The sequence below is a fragment of the Oncorhynchus tshawytscha genome, linkage group LG16 (assembly GCF_018296145.1).
Source record: "Oncorhynchus tshawytscha isolate Ot180627B linkage group LG16, Otsh_v2.0, whole genome shotgun sequence".
Classification (NCBI taxonomy): Eukaryota; Metazoa; Chordata; class Actinopteri; order Salmoniformes; family Salmonidae; genus Oncorhynchus; species Oncorhynchus tshawytscha.
In genome coordinates this window covers 26,466,166-26,488,186 of record NC_056444.1, presented here as the reverse complement: position 1 = coordinate 26,488,186, position 22,021 = coordinate 26,466,166, and the positions used below count along the sequence as shown (strand labels likewise).

At 44.5% G+C, this 22,021-nt stretch overlaps 1 long non-coding RNA gene across 2 annotated transcripts; it reads left to right on the top strand.

The window, feature by feature from the left end:
* The first annotated feature begins 533 nt into the window (after positions 1-533).
* On the top strand, positions 534-19,382 carry LOC112235929. 2 transcript variants are annotated; one of them, XR_006079052.1, is made up of 5 exons: positions 534-2,120; positions 2,469-2,562; positions 9,494-9,673; positions 9,970-10,043; positions 18,620-19,382. It is a non-coding gene; the product is annotated as an uncharacterized LOC112235929 (long non-coding RNA). The 2 variants fall into 2 exon arrangements; XR_006079053.1 differs by lacking the exons at positions 534-2,120; positions 2,469-2,562 and adding an exon at positions 5,700-5,760.
* Positions 19,383-22,021: the final 2,639 nt, after the last annotated feature.

The window sequence follows — 22,021 nt, the reverse complement described above, 5'->3', positions numbered from 1 at the left end:
GTTTTTGATTTGTTAAAAAAGTTTGAAATATCCAATAAATGTCGTTCCACTTCATGATTGTGTCCCACTTGTTGTTGATTCTTCACAAAAAAAATACAGTTTTATATCTTTGTTTGAAGCCTGAAATGTGGCAAAAGGTCGCAAAGTTCAAGGGGGTTGAATACTTTCGCAAGGCACTGTATATAAATATATAAAAATATGTTTTCTGACACGTGATCACTTTTAGATATGGTCATTTTTATAAATTCATTGAATGTTTGAGAATGAAGTATAGTAAGGCATTTGTGAAAATTCTATAAGAATATTGTCAGAGGACAGACTCAGTTTTTGAAATTATTTTTATTGACTGTTCAACTCAACCTGATCTTGGACAGTTTTTTTTTTAGTTTACCAGTGATTTTGTGTGGCCTACCACTTCGCGGCTGAGCCGTTGTTGCTCCTAGACGTTTCCACTTCAAAATACCACTTACAGTTGACCGGAGCAGAAATTTGACAAACTGACTTATTGGAAAGGTGTCATCCTATGACGGTGCCATGTTGAAAGTCACTGAGCTCTACAGTAAAGCCATTCTACTGCCAATGATTGTCTATGGAGATTTTATACACCTGTCCGCAACGGGTGTGACTGAAAGAGCCGAACCCACTTATTTGAAGGTGTCCAAATACTTTTGTGTTAACGGTTAAGTCTTTGGATAGTGGATTTTGCAGATTCCCTTGGCCTCCTGTTGGTTCACTTTTGTTCTTGCTGTGGTTTATTTCTAGCCTTTTTTCTTTCAACGACATGTTCATTGACGAGCCTAACTTTTCTACCTTTGAAAGCCTCTGTAGATTAACCTTCTGATCTTTCTTTTTTGATGTAAATAAGGCGAACAATGATCTTTTTTCTAATTTAAGAGTTGGCCTAGGCATTGGTAAAAAAACCTATGGATCATGTTTTTCTTTTTGTAAGTTTGTTTTTCAGCCATTTTTGGAGTGACTTATCTGTGGGCTAGTTTTTTCTTTTTTTGAGGAGAGATTAAGAAAACACTGCTTCAAGACTTGCTTTGCAGTTACCCATACTTTTCTCTTATAAGGTCAACTATGAAGTGAAAGTATTTTTAAGGACACTTTCATTGACATTCTTAGGTGTACCTCTGACACCTGTTGCATCACAAGGTATGCAAGTAAATGTGTGACAGATGCGCATTGCAGCTTTTTCTACTGTTTGCCATTCAAACTTTAAAACATGCAAACCGGTCTGGAATGGTGTGCTTGTATACAGTGTTTTGATACCAGTTATTCTAGAGCCTGACGGATATGGGATTTTTGTATCTAATTTTAGAGGGGAAATATTCACAGATAATTGATATTGGGCCTATATTTTTAGGATTTTAGCTGGAATGAAACATTTAAAAATGTTTTCTGTATGGATTGTGATTAAAAAGATACTCAAAGAACATTTAATGTAAGCACCACAGAAAAATTAGGAGCACCAGAAAGATGCAGGAAAGAAAGTAAATAAAAAATGTACTCTAGTGAAAGGAAGATATACCGCCCTGATTCCAGGAAACAACATGAGCCTCTGAAGACTGAGCGGCCCCATGCCAGAATGAGGCTAGCATTCCATTTGTAGGGCTGTAGCCACTGGTAGTTGTCACTTGCAAGATACAACATTTTACGCTGGCACTGTGCTGCCACTCGCCCCTAAGTGTTGCTTCAGTGAATGGTCCTTGCTATCCGGGATCCGTGAGACAACGCTACCGCATAGTTTTGAAACGCCATGTAAACACTGAGAATGTAAAGCAACTTTTTTTTGTCTACCTGGCATTTTCTTTGTTGGACTTTTTGTCACCTTTTTTAGACAAATGAGTGAATTGTCTTTATTTAAAAAAAAATTTTTTTTGTCATTTTGACTCTAATCCAAGTGCTTACAGTTTCGTGGATGTTTTTGTGATATTCATTTTTCTGAGCAGATGTTAGTTTCAGCCATTTTTGGAGGTTGATTTATTTAGTTTATTTTTGCTTTTTTATCCTGGGAGGATTAACACATTTTTTGAAGAAGTCTTCATACTTCTCCCATTTGTGGACTGCCTCAAAGGAGTTTCTTTCTGGCATACTTTGGAGTGTCTTTGGAACAAAGGGTATGTAGCTTTTATGCTTAATTTCTGTTAATGTTAACTGTTAATTAGCCTAACCAAGACTTTGCTATTTCAGGTTTCATCTTGTGTTATCATGTATTGTTGAAAATATATATTTCTTAATCTCCACTCTTGAATGTATTTTGTAATCACTTGGGCCCTCCCTTGAAGAGACCACTAGCCCCCAACCCCTAGAATTAGAAAGTATTTGACATGTGGTAATAGCTCCAGCATGCCTTCTGATGGACTTTCAGCATTTTAGCCATATTCTTTTCATATCTAAGTGTAAGGGTTAGTAGTGTTTGCTGGATCCTGCCCTGTTCTGGTAACTTCATACACATTTCTTCCCAGGTGCTGAGTCTCTGTGTCAACCGGCTGAGCATGCGCCCCAAAAGCAGGATGGTCTTTCTGTCCTCTCTGCCATGTTTGATGGAATTCTACAGAAGTGAGTAGCCTACTTCAAAGCCCTGAAGGGGTGTTAGTCAGAGATTCAACTGGCAGCTTTATTTTTTAAAGTATTTTATTTCACCTTTTATTTCACCAGGGAGGCCAGTTGAGAACACCTTTATTTAACCAGGGAGGCCAGTTGAGAACACCTTTATTTAACCAGGGAGGCCAGTTGAGAACACCTTTATTTAACCAGGGAGGCCAGTTGAGAACACCTTTTATTTAACCAGGGAGGCCAGTTGAGAACACCTTTTATTTAACCAGGGAGGCCAGTTGAGAACACCTTTTATTTAACCAGGGAGGCCAGTTGAGAACACCTTTATTTAACCAGGGAGGCCAGTTGAGAACACCTTTATTTAACCAGGGAGGCCAGTTGAGAACACCTTTATTTAACCAGGGAGGCCAGTTGAGAACACCTTTATTTAACCAGGGAGGCCAGTTGAGAACACCTTTATTTAACCAGGGAGGCCAGTTGAGAACACCTTTATTTAACCAGGGAGGCCAGTTGAGAACACCTTTATTTAACCAGGGAGGCCAGTTGAGAACACCTTTATTTAACCAGGGAGGCCAGTTGAGAACACCTTTATTTAACCAGGGAGGCCAGTTGAGAACACCTTTATTTAACCAGGGAGGCCAGTTGAGAACACCTTTATTTAACCAGGGAGGCCAGTTGAGAACACCTTTATTTAACCAGGGAGGCCAGTTGAGAACACCTTTATTTAACCAGGGAGGCCAGTTGAGAACACCTTTATTTAACCAGGGAGGCCAGTTGAGAACACCTTTATTTAACCAGGGAGGCCAGTTGAGAACACCTTTATTTAACCAGGGAGGCCAGTTGAGAACACCTTTATTTAACCAGGGAGGCCAGTTGAGAACACCTTTATTTCACCAGGGAGGCCAGTTGAGAACACCTTTATTTCACCAGGGAGGCCAGTTGAGAACACCTTTATTTCACCAGGGAGGCCAGTTGAGAACACCTTTATTTCACCAGGGAGGCCAGTTGAGAACAAGTTCTCATTTACAACTGTGACCTGGCCAAGATAAAGCATAGCAGTGTGAACAGACAACAACACAGAGTTGTTTTAAGAATGTAAAATGTCAGAATAATAGTAGAGTGATTTATTTCAGCTTTTTATTTCTTTCATCACATTCCAGTTGGTTAGAAGTTTACATACACTCAATTAGTATTTGGTAGCATTGTCTTTAAATTGTTTAACTTGGGTCAAAAGTTTTGGGTAGCCTTCCACAAGCTTCCCACAATAAGTTGGGTGAATTTTGGCCCATCCTCCTCCTGACAGAGCTGGTGTAACTGAGTCAGGTTTTTAGGCCTCCTTGCTCGCCCACGCCTTTTCAGTTCTGCCCACAAATGTTCTGTAGGGTTGAGGTCAGGGTTTTGAGATGGCCACTCCAATAGCTTGACTTTGTTGTCCTTAAGCCATTTTGCCACAACTTTGGAAGTATGCTTGGGGTCATTGTCCATTTGGAAGACCCATTTGTGACCAAGCTTTAACTTCCTGACTGATGTCTTGAGATGTTGCTTCAATATATCCACATAATTTTCCAACCTCATGATGCCATCTATTTTGTGAAGTGCACCAGTCCCCCATGCAGCAATGCACCCCCACAACATGCTTCCTTCCCCATGCTTCACGGGTTGGGATGGTGTCCTTAGGCTTGCAGGCCTCCCCCTTTTTCCTCCAAACTTAATGATGGTCATTATGGCCAAACAGTTATATTTTTGTTTCATCAGACCAGAGGACATTTCTCCAAAAGTACGATGTTTGTCCCCATGGGCAGTTACAAACCGTAGTCTGGCTTTTTTATGGCGGTTTTGGAGCAGTGGCTTCTTCCTTGCTGAGCGGCCTTTTAGGTTATGTTGATGTAGGACTTGTTTTACTGTGGATATAGATACTTTTGTACCTGTTTCCTCCAGCATCTTCACAAGGTCACAAAGTTAAATCTAGAATTGGCTTCCTATTTTGCAACAAAGCATCCTTCACTCATGCTGCCAAACATACCCTTGTAAAACTGACCATCCTACCAATCCTCGACTTCGGCGATGTCATTTACAAAATAGCCTCCAATAACCTACTCAACAAATTGGATGCAGTCTACCACAGTGCAATCCGTTTTGTCACCAAAGCCCCATATATTACCCGCCATTGCGACCTGTACGCTCTCGTTGGCTGGCCTTCGCTTCATACTCGTCGCCAAACCCACTGGCTCCATGTCATCTACAAGACCTTGCTAGGTAAAGTCCCCCCTTATCTCAGCTCGCTGGTCACCATAGCATCACCCACCTGTAGCACGCGCTCCAGCAGGTATATCACTCTGGTCACCCCCAAAACCAATTCTTTCTTTGGCCGCCTCTCCTTCCAGTTCTCTGCTGCCAATGACTGGAACGAACTACAAAAATCTCTGAAACTGGAAACACTTATCTCCCTCACTAGCTTTCAGCACCAACTGTCAGAGCAGCTCACAGATTACTGCACCTGTACATAGCCCACCTATAATTTAGCCCAAACAACTACCTCTTTCCCAACTGTATTTATTTAATTTATTTATTTTGCTCCTTTGCACCCCATTATTTTTATTTCTACTTTGCACATTCTTCCACTGCAAATCTACCATTCCAGTGTTTTACTTGCTATATTGTATTTACTTTGCCACCATGGCCTTTTTTTGCCTTTACCTCCCTTATCTCACCTCATTTGCTCACATTGTGTATATATACTTTTTTTTATACTGTATTATTGACTGTATTGTTTGTTTTACCCCATGTTTTACTCCATGTGTAACTCTGTGTCGTTGTGTGTCGAACTGCTTTGCTTTATCTTGGCCAGGTCGCAATTGTAAATGAGAACTTGTTCTCAACTTTCCTACCTGATTTTTTAAATTCTTTATTTAACAAGATCCTTTCCTGTTGTTCTGGGGTTGATTTGCACCTTTCGCACCATTTGTATGTTCATCTCTAGGAGACAGAACGCGTCTCCTTCCTGAGCGGTATGATGGCTAAGTGGTCCCATGGTGTTTATACTTGTGTACTATTGTTTGTACAGATGAACGTGGTACCTGCAGGCGTTTGGAAATGGCTCCCAAGGATGAACCAGACTTCTGGAGGTCTACACTTTTTTTTTCTTTGATGATTTCTTTTGATTTTCCCATGATGTCAAGCAAAGAGGCACTGAGTTTGAAGGTAGGCCTTGAAATACATCCACAGGTACACCTCCAATTGACTAAAATGATGTCAATTAACCTATCAGAAGCTTCTAAAGCCATGACATTTTCTGGAATTTTCCAAGCTGTTTAAAGGCACAGTGAACTTAGTGTATGTAAACTTCTGACCCACGAATTGTGATACAGTGTATTATAAGTGAAATAATCTCTCTGTAAACAATTGTTGGAAAAATGACTTGTGTCATATACAAAGTAGATGTCCTAACCGACTTGCCAAAACTATAGTTTGTTAAAAAGACATTTGTGGAGTAGTTGAAAAATGAGTTTTAATGACTCCAACCTAAGTGTATGTAAACTTCAGACTTCAACTATATACAGTGGGGCAAAAAAGTATTTAGTCAGCCACCAATTGTGCAAGTTCTCCCACTTAAAAGATGACAGAGGCCTGTAATTTTCATCATAGGTACACTTTGATAGGTATCACATTGTAGGATTTTTTATGAATTTATTTGCAAATTATGGTGGAAAATAAGTATTTGGTCACCTACAAACAAGCAAGATTTCTGGCTCTCACAGACCTGTAACTTCTTTAAGAGGCTCCTCTGGCCTCCACTCGTTACCTGTATTAATGGCACCTGTTTGAACTTGTTATCAGTATAAAATACACCTGTCCACAACCTCAAACAGTCACACTCCAAACTCCACTATGGCCAAGACCAAAGAGCTGTTAAAGGACACCAGAAACAAACTTGTAGACCTGCACCAGGCTGGGAAGACTGAATCTGCAATAGGTAAGCAGCTTGGTTTGAAGAAATCAACTGTGGGAGCAATTATTAGGAAATGGAAGACATTCAAGACCACTGAGGCTCCACGCAAGATCTCACCCCAAATCCCAGAACCACACGGGGGGACCTAGTGAATGACCTGCAGAGAGCTGGGACCAAAGTAACAAAGCCTACCATCAGTAACACTACGCCGCCAGGGACTCAAATCCTGCAGTGCCAGACGTGTCCCCCTGCTTAAGCCAGTACATGTCCAGGCCCGTCTGAAGTTTGCTAGAGAGCATTTGGATGATCCAGAAGAAGATTGAGAGAATGTCATATGGTCAGATGAAACCAAAATATAACTTTTGGGTAAAAACTCAACTCGTTGTGTTTGGAGGACAAAGAATGCCGAGTTGCATCCAAAGAACACCATACCTACTGTGAAGCATGGGGGTGGAAACATCATGCTTTGGGGCTGTTTTTCTGCAAAGGGACCAGGACGACTGATCCGTGTAAAGGAAAGAATGAATGGGGCCATGTATCGTGAGATTTTGAGTGAAAACCTCCTTCCATCAGCAAGGGCATTGAAGATGAAACGTGGCTGGGTCTTTCAGCATGACAATGATCCCAAACACACCGCCCGGGCAACGAAGGAGTGGCTTCGTAAGAAGCATTTCAAGGTCCTGGAGTGGCCTAGCCAGTCTCCAGATCTCAACCCCATAGAAAAAATCCTACAATGTGATTTTCTGGATTTTTTTTTCTTCTCATTGTCTGTCATAGTTGAAGTGTACCTATGATGAAAATTACAGGCCTCATCTTTTTTAAGTTGGAGAGCTTGCACAATTGGTGGCTGACTAAATACTTTTTTGCCCCACTGTATAAATTTCTGGCTCTCACAGACCTGATATATACAGTGGGGAGAACAAGTATTTGATACACTGCTGATTTTGCATGTTTTCCTACTTACAAAGCATGTAGAGGTCTATAATTTTTTATCATAGGTACACTTCAGCTGTGAGAAGTATCTAAAACAAAAATCCAGAAAATCACATTGTATGATTTTTAAGTAATTAATTTGCATTTTATTGCATGACAAGTATTTGATACATCAGAAAAGCATAACTTAATATTTGGTACAGAAACCTTTTTTTGCAATTAGAGATCATGCGTTTCATGTAGTTCTTGACCAGGTTTGCACACACTGCAGCAGGGATTTTGGCCCACTCCTCCATACAGACCTTCTCCAGATCCTTCAGGTTTCGAGGCTGTCGTTGGGCAATATGGACTTTCAGCTCCCTCGCAAGATTTTCTATTGGGTTCAGGTCTGGAGACTGGCTAGGCCACTCCAGGACCTTGAGATGCTTCTTACGGAGCCACTCCTTAGTTGCCCTGGCTGTGTGTTTCGGTTCGTTGTCGTGCTGGAAGACCCAGCCACGACCCATCTTCAATGCTCTTACTGAGGGAAGGAGGTTGTTGGCCAAGATCTTGCGATACATGGGCCACATCCAACCTTCCCTCAATACGGTGCAGTTGTCCTGTCCCCTTTGCAGAAAAGCATCCCCAAAGAATGATGTTTCCATCTCCATGCTTCACGGTTGGGATGGTGTTCTTGGGGTTGTACTCATCCTTCTTCTTCCTCCAAACACGGCGAGTGCAGTTTAGACCAAAAAGCTCTATTTTTGTCTCATCAGACCACATGACCCTCTCCCATTCCTCCTCTGGATCATCCAGATGGTCATTTGCAAACTTCAGATGGGCCTGGACATGTGCTGGCTTGAGCTGGGGGACCTTGCGTGCTCTGCAGGATTTTAATCCATGACGGCGTAGTGGGTTACTAATGGTTTTCTTTGAGACTGTGGTCCCAGCTCTCTTCAGGTCATTGACCAGGTCCTGCCATGTAGTTCTGGGCTGATCCCTCACCTTCCTCATGATCATTGATGCCCCATGAGGTGAGATCTTGCATGGAGCCCCAGACCGAGGGTGATTGACCTTCATCTTGAACTTCTTCCATTTTCTAATAATTGCACCAACAGTTGTTGCCTTCTCACCAGGCTGCTTGCCCATTGTCCTGTAGCCCATCCCAGCCTTGTGCAGATCTACAATTTTATCCCTGATGTCCTTACACAGCTCTCTGGTCTTGGCCGTTGTAGAGAGGTTGGAGTCTGTTTGATTGTGTGTGGACAGGTGTCTTTTATACAGGTAACGAGTGGAGAACAGGAGGGCTTCTTAAATAAAAACTAACAGGTCTGTGAGAGCTGGAATTCTTACTGGTTGGTAGGTGATCAAATACTTATGTCATGCAATAAAATGCAAATTAATTACTTAAATCCAGAAAATCACATTGTATGATTTTTTTGTTTTAGATTCTGTCTCTCACAGTTGAAGTGTACCTATGATAATAATTACAAACCTCTACATGCTTTTTAAGTAGGAAAACCTGCAAAATCAGCAGTGTATCAAATACTTGTTTTCCCCACTTTATATATTCATGTTTTATTTTTCTATTGTCAGAATTATTCAAATCAAAATATTACTCGTGTTACTGAGCAGGTGGGTGTGATGAATTCCGATAGAGACATGCTGATGGTTCCTGGGGTGAATGGACTCCATTTTGTGTTTACTGACGCAAGTGGGGGCGGCAGCGTAGCCTAGTGGTTAGAGCGTTGGACTAGGAACCGGAAGGTTGCGAGTTCAAAACCCCCGAGCTGACAAGGTACAAATCTGTCATTCTGCCCCTGAACAGGCAGTTAACCCACTGTTCCCAGGCCGTCATTGAAAATAAGAATGTGTTCTTAACTGACTTGCCTGGTTAAATAAAGGTAAAATAAAAAGGCAACTCTCACGCATTGTCACTGTCAAACACAGGGTTGACCAGGGCTGGGAGGGTGTAAAACTATAGTACAATACTGTTGGTCTACTGGGGTTAAAGGACTGTGTCTTTACGTGTGTCTGCTAATATGTATGATGTCATGTATATCTTCTCTCCAGACTACCATGGTGGTTTCCAGCTTCAGCCAGACTGGGACAGACGGGGAAGGGGAAACAAGTGAACAGAACAGATATTCGCCAGGACAATCGCAGAATGGTCACCATGGAAACATACCACCTGTACCAGTTCAGGACATGAGATCGCCACGTTGACCATCTTTAAGACGAAACAGTCTCTGGGTGAGTATGCCCATCAGTCAGCCGCCCACTAATCAGTAGCCTAGTACCCCGCCCCACCAGTAGAGGTCAGTGCATCACCTGCTTATTGTTATTAATGGCCCAGTCTGAAAAAGTCTACAGTTTACAGCAACAGAAAAGTCTACAGCAACAGTTGGTCATCTTCCCATGTAGATGCAGGATTTCAATCTTGCCAAAGATCAGTATCACAACTGATTCAACTAAGTCTTGTACTAAATACTATGGTTTTTAGTTGATTGGCAAAAGCCAACACCTACACTGGCACTCTGTCTCTACAGGTATCAGTATCTCAGGTGGGATGGAGAATGAGATGTTTCCAGGAGGAGCTGCCTCTACCAGTGACGTTCTGATGGTAAGCTTTTTTAGGAGCTCACTGTAATATTCCTGCAGCTCATGCTTTAATCCAAGCTGAGCCATATAATACAAGGTAATGTGTTTAGTGGTATGTATTGGTCTGTGATGTTTGTAAACAACACTCAACTTTGGCCTGGGCTCAGAACTCTGAGTCTACAATAACTGAATGAAAATACTTTGCTGGTGTGTCTGGCTTTTGTCTGACTGACAGTCTTATGAGTGGTAGAATGAGAGCGAAGGGGTGGAGATAGGAAACTATTTTAAGACTCCTGCATGCTTCCCATCCAGAACAGTTTGCGTAAACACTACATGACCAAAAGTATGTGGACACCAGCTTGTCAAACATCGCTATCCAAAATCATGGGCATTAATATGGCGTTGGTTCCCCCTATTGCTGCTATAACAGCCTCTGTTCTTCTGGGAAGAATTTCCACTTGGTGTTGGAACACTGCTGCGGGTACTTTATTTAAATATTTTTTTAACCATTTAACTAGGCAAGTCCGTTAAGAACACATTCTTATTGACAATGACAGCCTACCCTGGCCAAATCCTAACCGCCCTATGGGACTCCCAATCACGGCCGGTTGTGATACAGCCTGGAATCGAACCAGGGTCTGTAGTGACGCCTCAGGCACTGATATGTAGTGCCTTAGACCGCTGCTCCGCTCGGGATTGTTCAATAACTTGCTTCCATTCAGCCACGAGCATTTGTGAGGTTGGGCACTAATGATTGCAGTCGGCGTTCCAACTCATCCCAAAGGTGTTCGATGGGGTTGAGGTCAGGGCCCTGTGCAGGCCAGTCAAGTTCTTCCACACCAATCTCGACAAACCATTTCTGTATGGACCTCGCTTTGTGCACAGGGGCATTGTCATGCATGAAACAGGAAAGGGCCTTCCCCAAATTGTTACCACAAAGTTGGAAGCACAGAATTGTCTAGAATGTCATTAACATTCTTTAACATTTTCCTTCACTTGAACTAAGGGGCTCAAACCATTATTCCTTTTCCACCAAACTTTACAGTTGACGCTATGTATTGGGGCAGGTAGCGTTCTCTTGGCATTCGTCAGTCGGACTTCCAGATAGTGACGTTTGATTCATCACTCCAGAGACTGGCTTCCGGCGCCGACAGAGATGGCCGCCTCGCTTCGCGTTCCTAGGAAACTATGCAGTTTTTTTGTTTTTTTACGTGTTATTTCTTACATTAGTACCCCAGGTCATCTTAGGTTTCATTACATACAGTCGAGAAGAACTACTGAATATAAGATCAGCGTCAACTCACCATCAGTACGATCAAGAATATGTTTTTTGCGACGCGGATCCTGTGTTCTGCCTTACAAACAGTACAACGGAGTGGATTCCATGCAGCGACCCAAAAAAACGACTCAGAAAAAGAGGGAAATGAGGCGGTCTTCTGGTCAGACTCCGGAGACGGGCACACCGTGCACCACTCCCTAGCATTCTTCTTGCCAATGTCCAGTCTCTTGACAACAAGGTTGATGAAATCCGAGCAAGGGTAGCATTCCAGAGGGACATCAGAGACTGTAACGTTCTATGCTTCACAGAAACATGGCTCACTGGAGTGACGCTATCCGAGGCGGTGCAGCCAACGGGTATCTCCACGCATCGCGCCGACAGAGACAAACATCTTTCTGGTAAGAAGAGGGGCGGGGGCGTATGTCTTATGACTAACGTGACATGGTGTGATGAAAGAAACATACAGGAACTCAAATCCTTCTGTTCACCTGATTTAGAATTCCTCACAATCAAATGTAGACCGCATTATCTACCAAGAGAATTCTCTTCGATTATAATCACAGCCGTATATATCCCCCCCAAGCAGACACATCGATGGCTCTGAACGAACTTTATTTAACTCTCTGCAAACTGGAAACGATTTATCCGGAGGCTGCATTCATTGTAGCTGGGGATTTTAACAAGGCTAATCTGAAAACAAGACTCCCTAAATTTTATCAGCATATCGATTGCGCAACCAGGGGTGGAAAGACCTTGGATCATTGTTACTCTAACTTCCGCGACGCATATAAGGCCCTGCCCCGCCCCCCTTTCGGAAAAGCTGACCACGACTCCATTTTGTTGATCCCTGCCTACAGACAGAAACTAAAACAAGAAGCTCCCACGCTGAGGTCTGTTCAACGCTGGTCTGACCAAGCTGACTCCAGACTCCAAGACTGCTTCCATCACGTGGACTGGGAGATGTTTCGTATTGCGTCAGACAACAACATTGACGAATACGCTGATTCGGTGTGCGAGTTCATTAGAACGTGCGTTGAAGATGTCGTTCCCATAGCAACGATTAAAACATTCCCTAACCAGAAACCGTGGATTGATGGCAGCATTCGTGTGAAACTGAAAGCGCGAACCACTGCTTTTAATCAGGGCAAGGTGTCTGGTGACATGACTGAATACAAACAGTGCAGCTATTCCCTCCGCAAGGCTATTAAACAAGCTAAGCGTCAGTACAGAGACAAAGTAGAATCTCAATTCAACGGCTCAGACACAAGAGGCATGTGGCAGGGTCTACAGGCAATCACGGACTACAGGAAGAAATCCAGCCCAGTCACAGACCAGGATGTCTTGCTCCCAGGCAGACTAAATACCTTTTTTGCCCGCTTTGAGGACAATACAGTGCCGCTGACACGGCCTGCAATGAAAACATGCGGTCTCTCCTTCACTGCAGCCGAGGTGAGTAAGACATTTAAACGTGTTAACCCTCGCAAGGCTGCAGGCCCAGACGGCATCCCCAGCCGCGCCCTCAGAGCATGCGCAGACCAGCTGGCCGGGGTGTTTACGGACATATTCAATCAATCCCTATACCAGTCTGCTGTTCCCACATGCTTCAAGAGGGCCACCATTGTTCCTGTTCCCAAGAAAGCTAAGGTAACTGAGCTAAACGACTACCGCCCGTAGCACTCACATCCGTCATCATGAAGTGCTTTGAGAGACTAGTCAAGGACCATATCACCTCCACCCTACCTGACACCCTAGACCCACTCCAATTTGCTTACCGCCCAAATAGGTCCACAGACGATGCAATCTCAACCACACTGCACACTGCCCTAACCCATCTGGACAAGAGGAATACCTATGTGAGAATGCTGTTCATCGACTACAGCTCGGCATTCAACACCATAGTACCCTCCAAGCTCGTCATCAAGCTCGAGACCCTGGGTCTCGACCCCGCCCTGTGCAACTGGGTACTGGACTTCCTAACGGGCCGCCCCCAGGTGGTGAGGGTAGGCAACAACATCTCCTCCCCGCTGATCCTCAACACTGGGGCCCCACAAGGGTGCGTTCTGAGCCCTCTCCTGTACTCCCTGTTCACCCACGACTGCGTGGCCACGCACGCCTCCAACTCAATCATTAAGTTTGCGGACGACACAACAATGGTAGGCTTGATTACCAACAACGACGAGACGGCCTACAGGGAGGAGGTGAGGGCCCTCGGAGTGTGGTGTCAGGAAAATAACCTCACACTCAATGTCAACAAAACTAAGGAGATGATTGTGGACTTCAGGAAACAGCAGAGGGAACACCCCCCTATCCACATCGATGGAACAGTAGTGGAGAGGGTAGCAAGTTTTAAGTTCCTCGGCATACACATCACAGACAAACTGAATTGGTCCACTCACACAGACCGCATCGTGAAGAAGGCGCAGCAGCGCCTCTTCAACCTCGGGAGGCTGAAGAAATTCGGCTTGTCGCCAAAAGCACTCACAAACTTCTACAGATGCACAATCGAGAGCATCCTGGCGGGCTGTATCACCGCCTGGTACGGCAACTGCTCCGCCCTCAACCGTAAGGCTCTCCAGAGGGTAGTGAGGTCTGCACAACGCATCACCGGGGGCAAACTACCTGCCCTCCAGGACACCTACACCACCCGATGTTACAGGAAGGCCATAAAGATCATCAAGGACATCAACCACCCGAGCCACTGCCTGTTCACCCCGCTATCATCCAGAAGGCGAGGTCAGTACAGGTGCATCAAAGCTGGGACCGAGAGACTGAAAAACAGCTTCTATCTCAAGGCCATCAGACTGTTAAACAGCCACCACTAACATTGAGTGGCTGCTGCCAACACACTGACACTGACACTGACTCAACTCCAGCCACTTTAATAATGGGAATTGATGGGAAATGATGTAAATATATCACTAGCCACTTTAAACAATGCTACCTTATATAATGTTTACATACCCTACATTATTCATCTCATATGCATACGTATATACTGTACTCTATATCATCGACTGCATCCTTATGTAATACACGTATCACTAGCCACTTAAACTATGCCACTTTGTTTACATACTCATCTCATATGTATATACTGTACTTGATATCAGCTACTGTATCTTGCCTATGCTGCTCTGTACCATCACTCATTCATATATCCTTATGTACATATTCTTTATCCCCTTACACTGTGTATAAGACAGTAGTTTTGGAATTGTTAGTTAGATTACTTGTTGGTTATTACTGCATTGTCGGAACTAGAAGCACAAGCATTTCGCTACACTCGCATTAACATCTGCTAACCATGTGTATGTGACAAATAAAATTTGATTTGATTTGCGTTTCATCTGAGTCCAATTGCGGACCATGGAAAGCCATTTATTTATTTTTATTTATTTATTTAGATTTTACCCCCTTTTTCTCCCCAATTTCGCGGTATCAAATTGTTAGGAGTTACTATCTTGTCTCATCGCTACAACTCCCATACGGGCTCGGGAGAGACGAAGGTCGAAAGTCATGCGTCCTCCGAAACACAACCCAACCAAGCCGCACTGCTTCTTAACACAGCGCGCATCCAACCCGGAAGCCAGCCGCACCAATGTGTCGGGGGAAACACCGTGCACCTGTCAATCTTGGTTAGCGCGCACTGCGCCCGGCCCGCCACGGGAGTCGCTGGAGTGCGATGAGACAAGGATATCCCTAAAAGTCATATTTCATAACCTAATACATCTGATAAAAAGCACTGAGCTCTGTTGACAGAGCGGCGCAGACTCATTGGATTTCACGTCTTCAAAGTAGTTTCCGTGGGTCGCAAATAGCTAAATTAGCATGACACGAGCTGAATGAAATGTATAAAAAGCTTGTGGTACGCTCAGTGGTCCGTTAACATTTCACAGAGATACGCCTGTTTTTGTTCATATTAAAATGAACAGCATAGAATTAAATATGAAAATACAAAAAGTAATGTCTCAACATTGATATCGATCTTACCTCTATTGTTTTATGTCCTCTGGATTTGAGAAAAATGAGTTAGCCTTTTATTCTCTCACAGCATCCAGCCTGGCTGACACGATGCTCTTCTCCTGATTTATGACCACTTTTCTCTGGCCTCCATTGATTTAGTCACTCTAATTTTGACCATCCTACAAGGGTAAAAACTCCAATAACCTTTCAACGGATTATGATGGAGACCATGGGGTTTCTTAGAGGAGTATCTACACAATTAACATATTATTTTACACATTGGTCAAAATGTTTTTGATTGGACTCCCTATAATATCTTAGCCAGAGTGTATTACCAGAAAGAAAGATCCTGGATGATGCAGGGGGATCAGGACAGAGGTTACAGTGAGGTGAGAGGGGGGTGAAGAGATACTAGGTCACAGCTTAATTTATTGGTCACGTAGAGTTTTGCAGATGTTATCGCAGGTGCAGCGAAATGCTTATGTTTCTAGCTCCAACAGTGCAGTAATATCGTGTGTGTTGCTGCTGTGAACCTGGTGACATCACTTCCCAGGTCCGATTAGTGTCATACACTCTGGGGATCCGGTGTCGGCTAAGCCATTCAGTTTCTAAGAACTTCCCCTTCCACCTTTTCACACACACCTTTTTGTAAATTTTTTAAATCCGTTATTTTACCAGGTAAGTTGACTGAGAACACATTCTCATTTGCAGCAACGACCTGGGGAATAGTTACAGGGGAGAGGAGGGGGATGAATGAGCCAATTGTAAACTGGGGATTATTAGGTGACTATGATGGTTTGAGGGCCAGATTGAGAATTTAGCCAGGATACTGGGGTTAACACCCCTACTCTTATGATGAGTGCCATGGGATCTTTAATGACCTCAGAGAGTCAGGACACCCATTTAACTTCCCATCTGAAAGACGGCACCCTACACAAGGCAGTGCCCCCAATAACTGCCCTGGGGCATTGGGATATTTTTTTTTAGACCAGAGAAAAGAGTGCCTCCTACTGGCCCTCCAACACCACTTCCAGCAGCATCTGGTCTCCCATCCAGGAACTGTCCAGGACCAACCCTGCTTAGCTTCAGAAGCAAGCCAGCAGTGGTATGCATACGCATGCGTCGTAGACCTTTGAGAAGGAGGGTGAGAAATGGTTGGGAGAGAGGGAAACAGAGAGACATGGTTGGGAGAGAGAGGGAAACAGAGAGACATTGGTTGGGAGAGAGAGGGAAACAGAGAGACATTGGTTGGGAGAGAGAGGGAAACAGAGAGACATTGGTTGGGAGAGAGAGGGAAACAGAGAGACATGGTTGGGAGAGAGAGGGAAACTGAGACAGTGGTTGGGAGAGAGAGGGAAACAGAGAGACATGGTTGGGAGAGAGGGAAACATGGTTGGGAGAGAGAGGGAAACAGAGAGACATGGTTGGGAGAGAGACATGGTTGGGAGAGAGCGGGAAACAGAGAGACATGGACATTGGGAGACATGGTTGGGGAGAGGGAAACAGAGAGACATGGTTGGGAGAGAGAGGGAAACTGAGACATGGTTGGGGGAGGGAAACAGAGAGACATTGGTTGGGGGAGAGGGAAACAGAGACATGGTTGGGAGGGAGGGAAACTGAGACATGGTTGGGAGAGAGCGGGAAACAGAGAGACATGGTTGGGAGAGAGACATGGTTGGGAGAGAGCGGGAAACAGAGAGACATGGTTGGGAGAGAGAGGGAAACAGAGAGACATGGTTGGGAGAGAGGGAAACAGAGAGACATGGTTGGGAGAGAGGGAAACAGAGAGACATGGTTGGGAGAGAGGGAAACAGAGAAACATGGTTGGAAGAGAGAGGGAAACAGAGAGACATGGTTGGAAGAGAGAGGGAAACCGAGAGACATGGTTGGTTGCTTTACTCTGACACCCCCCCCTCTCCTGTTTTTTAACTCAGCCTCACACCTCTCTGGCATGGCCTGATAGCTGGTCCTTATCTGGTGTGTCTGCTGGCTGTCTCCCACACACTGAGACCAAATAGTCCCTGTCTGGTGTCTCTCTGCTGGCTGTCTCCCACACACTGAGACCAAATAGACAACTATAGCAGGCTTTCCTGTCCCCCTGTTCCTGTCTGAAGACACCCATATCTTTTAGCTAGCCACCAGGTGTGTGTGTCTGTTTCTTTCTGTGTGTGTGTGTGTGTTTCTCTCTCTGTGTCTCTCTCTTTCTCTGTGTGTGGGTGTCTGTCTCTCTCTTTTTCATCTGTGCTGTTAGCTGAGTAAGGTTACTGTGTAGTCAACAGCACCAGGATTATACTATTTATCCTGTCCTAGAGTTTTGGTGTTGCTGTCTCCAGACATATGACCTGGAGTCTGGACAGTGATCCACTACCTACTAGGAGCAATGCCCATCTAACTAATGTTAAACAAACTTACATGTGGATGATGCCTATTGGCTAGACATGGACAGGGTGAGAGAGAAAGGCCCAAAAAGAGCATCCATAAATGTTTACCTAAGAGGATGAATGTGATTGTCTAATATTCAAAATGACTTTGCACTTTAATCTGCTTTTTAGTTAAATGGATTGAAGTATTTTGGTGCTGGTGTCAAATCAAATGTATTTATATAGCCCTTCGTACATCAGCTGATATCTCAAAGTGCTGTACAGAAACCCAGCCTAAAACCCCAAACAGCAAGCAATGCAGGTGTAGAAGCACGGTGGCTAGGAAAAACTCTCTAGAAAGGCCAAAACCTAGGAAGAAACCTAGAGAGGAACCAGGCTATGTGGGGTGGCCAGTCCTCTTCTGGCTGTGCCGGGTGGAGATTTATAACAGAACATGGCCAAGATGTTCATAAATGACCAGCATGGTCGAATAATAATAAGGCAGAACAGTTGAAACTGGAGCTGCAGCACGGCCAGGTGGACTGGGGACAGCAAGGCGTCACGGAAGGGAAGGCAGCAATGTTTTGGGTTAACCAATGCTAGGGGAGATGGAGATGTATTTTCAGTTCAAACAGGGCCCTGGTTTGGGGAAAATCGAGAAGAGACCGTGTAATGTCACATACCTCTGGCCTTGTGATTGTGTGTGACCCTTCATTGGGGCTGTCAGCCAGGTGCATCCTCAGTGAGCCCTGATGACATCACAGGAAGTTCCTCTCCTCAGGGTTCTAGAACTCTTCCTGCATTAAACAATGCATTGTGTGTTTGTGTTTTCAACATAACCTTCTGCTGAGGCTGAGTGTGTGTGAGCGAGTGAGAGAATATGGTAATGAATGTACTGGGATGAAGGAGAGCAGTAGATGCTGAGTGGGAGCCCCGGTCACTGCACAGTGTTGGCGTCTGCATCAACCTTTAACCTGTCTTTGTGTGTGTCTCCAGGCGTGGTATGAGCTGGTTTCAGTGGACGGTGAGTCTCTGCAGCGTGTGACCCATCAGCATGCAGTGTTCAGCAACAAGGCCAAAGACCCTGTGGTGTTTGTCAAGATCCTCAAGGGACCAGCCGACTTGCATCAGAGGAGTCCACTGTCAGGCTTACACAAGTACTACACACAGTATTTTTATTGAACCTTTATTGAACTAGGAAAGTCATTTTAAGGACAAATTATTTTTTACAATGACGGCCTACACCGGCCAAACCCGGACGACGCTGGGCCAATTGTGCGCCGTCCTATGGGGACTCGCAATCACAACCATATGTGATGCATTCTGGATTCGAACCAGACTGTAGTGACGCCTCTTGCACTGAGATGTAGTGCCTTAGACTGCTGCGCCACTCGAGAGCTCAGTACTGCTGGCCTGTCTACAAGAATGCTCTGAGGTGCAGTTCACCCATCCACTGGAAATGGAAATGATTTGAAATGGTTCCCCTGACGCAGATGGTTCGCTCCAGCTAGGCTGCAATGGAAGGGAATGGTCTATTCCCAGAGGAGAGGAGCATGGGTACCTCGGGACCAATAAGCATGGGTACCTTACCTGGGACCAATAAGCTTGCTTCTCCTCTAGGGCAAAAAGGTTAATGGTTGTTTGCATAGCAAACAGGAAATACTGCGAAATTAAAATGTTTTTTTTTTACAGATGTGGGACTACTGTGCTTGCTTTGTGTATAACAATAATGTGATAAATACTATTTATCAAAGATGAACTTGATTATATGTATCCTTTTTCTTATATGAACTTAACATTTTGGAGAAAACACCCCTAAGAATAAAAATGTTATCTAGCATTGTCAGGAGTCAGCAGCTAGCTATCCATATTAGCATATGTATCATCAATGGACGGGGACTTTGAAAGCAGAGAACAAAAAACACACACACTTAACCACACACACACTGTTCCAGGAAGCATCTCAGTCCATGGACGTCCTGCCAGAGAGAGCCTTATGAGAGGTATAGTCCAGATTAAGCCTCTGTATTATGTCAAAGGTCATCGTTGTAGTTTAATAGATGTCTAAGGCATCTGTTTTAACGTAGTGTTTCTGGCCTGTTTTAAAACTGTTTCTGGACAACAGAGTCCATGTTCCTGGATCAGGCGTGATGACAGCTTTGTGGACTGAGCCTGTGAAGACGTAGGAGTTGGAGAACCTACATGTTAAATGCAGGATATGAGGACCAGTGGCATGGTTTAAACTAGGGCTGGGGTGAGAGAAGATAGGAGAGGGGTTAGGACTGGTGAGAGAGGGACTATATGGATCTGGGGCAGGGAGAGAGGCTAGGACTGGTGAGAGTGGGACTATATGGATCTGGGGCAGGGAGAGGGGCTAGGACTGGTGAGAGAGGGACTATATGGATCTGGGGCAGGGAGAGGGGCTAGGACTGGTGAGAGAGGGACTATATGGATCTGGGGCAGGGAGAGGGGCAAGGACTGGTGAGAGAGGGACTATATGGATCTGGGGCAGGGAGAGGGGCTAGGACTGGTGAGAGAGGGACTATATGGATCTGGGGCAGGGAGAGGGGCTAGGACTGGTGAGAGGGACTATATGGATCTGGGGCAGGGAGAGGGGCTAGGACTGGTGAGAGGGACTATATGGATCTGGGGCAGGGAGAGGGGCTAGGACTGGTGAGAGAGGGACTATATGGATCTGGGGCAGGGAGAGGGGCTAGGACTGGTGAGAGGGACTATATGGATCTGGGGCAGAGAGAGGGGCTAGGACTGGTGAGAGAGGGACTATATGGATCTGGGGCAGGGAGAGGGGCTAGGACTGGTGAGAGAGGGACTATATGGATCTGGGGCAGGGAGAGGGGCTAGGACTGGTGAGAGGGACTATATGGATCTGGGGCAGGGAGAGGGGCTAGGACTGGTGAGAGGGACTATATGGATCTGGGGCAGGGAGAGGGGCTAGGACTGGTGAGAGAGGGACTATATGGATCTGGGGCAGGGAGAGGGGCTAGGACTGGTGAGAGAGGGACTATATGGATCTGGGGCAGGGAGAGGGGCTAAGGCTGGGAAAGATTGGTTAGAGCTGGGATATAGGGTGGGAGACCGAGACTGCATGGGTATGGGAAGGGTTGATGCCAGGTCAAAGGCTAAGTTTAGGTTCCTAACTCCAAAGAATCACCAGTGTAGTACATTATGCATAGTGCCTTTTACATTTATGAGACAAAGGGCCTGAGTGATGCTTACATACGACTTGCTGGAGTGTCTGGCTGGTGACAAATGCTGCTGTATAATCAATGGCAGTATGGTCAGATAAGCTTATATTATATACATTTAGTTGATGCATAATACGCACATAACTTGCATTTAATAAGGTGGATCCATAATGCCCTTTGATCATCATACAAATTGATCACAAATGTTCATTTTATTGACACTTTACACAGTCTTCCTGTGTCTCTGGATTGTGTAATGTTGTTAATGGAAGTAGTTCAGTTATCGACTGATACATGTGAATCCTAACTTCCACTTAAGTCACATTTTTACTAAGGCCAGGATTCGTTCAAAGGCGCATTGTGCACTGCACAGCGCTCCTTCTCGCCTTTTTTATAAATCCCAGCTCTAGTCGTGCATTAATATCAATGGCAGAGAGTGAAAATGTGTTAGGATTCGCCCCGAAAAGCCTTCTTCACTTCAGCCAGTTGCAACAAAAATATACAGTGGGGAGAACAAGTATTTGATACACTACTGATTTTGCAGGTTTTCCTACTTACAAAGCATGTAGAGGTCTGTACATTTTTATCATAGGTACACCTCACAGACTTTTCTTTAAGTTTTTCTTTAAGAAGCTCTCCTGTTCATGAGCTCCACTCATTACCTGTATTAACTGCACCGGTTTGAACTCGTTACCTGTATAAAAGACACCTGTCCACACACTCAATCAAACAGACGCCAACCTCTCCACAATTGCCAAGACTAGAGAGCTGTGTAAGGACATCAGGGATAAATTGTAGACCTGCACAAGGCTGGGATGGGCTACAGGACAATAGGCAAGCAGCTTGGTGAGAAGGCAACAACTGTTGGCGCAATTATTAGAAAATGGAAGAAGTTCACGATGACTGTGTGTGTGTGTATATACAGTTGGGCAAAAAAGTATTGTCAGCCACCAATTGTGCAAGTTCTCCAACTTAAAAAGATGAGAGGCCTGTAATTTTCATCATAGGTACACTTCAACTATGACAGACAATGAGAAGAAAAAAAATCCAGAAAATCACATTGTAGGATTTTTAATGAATTTATTTGCAAATTATGGGGGAAAATAAGTAAGTGAATAACAAAAGTTTATCTCAATACTTTGTTATATACCCTTTGTTGGCAATGACAGAGGTCAAACGTTTTCTGTAAGTC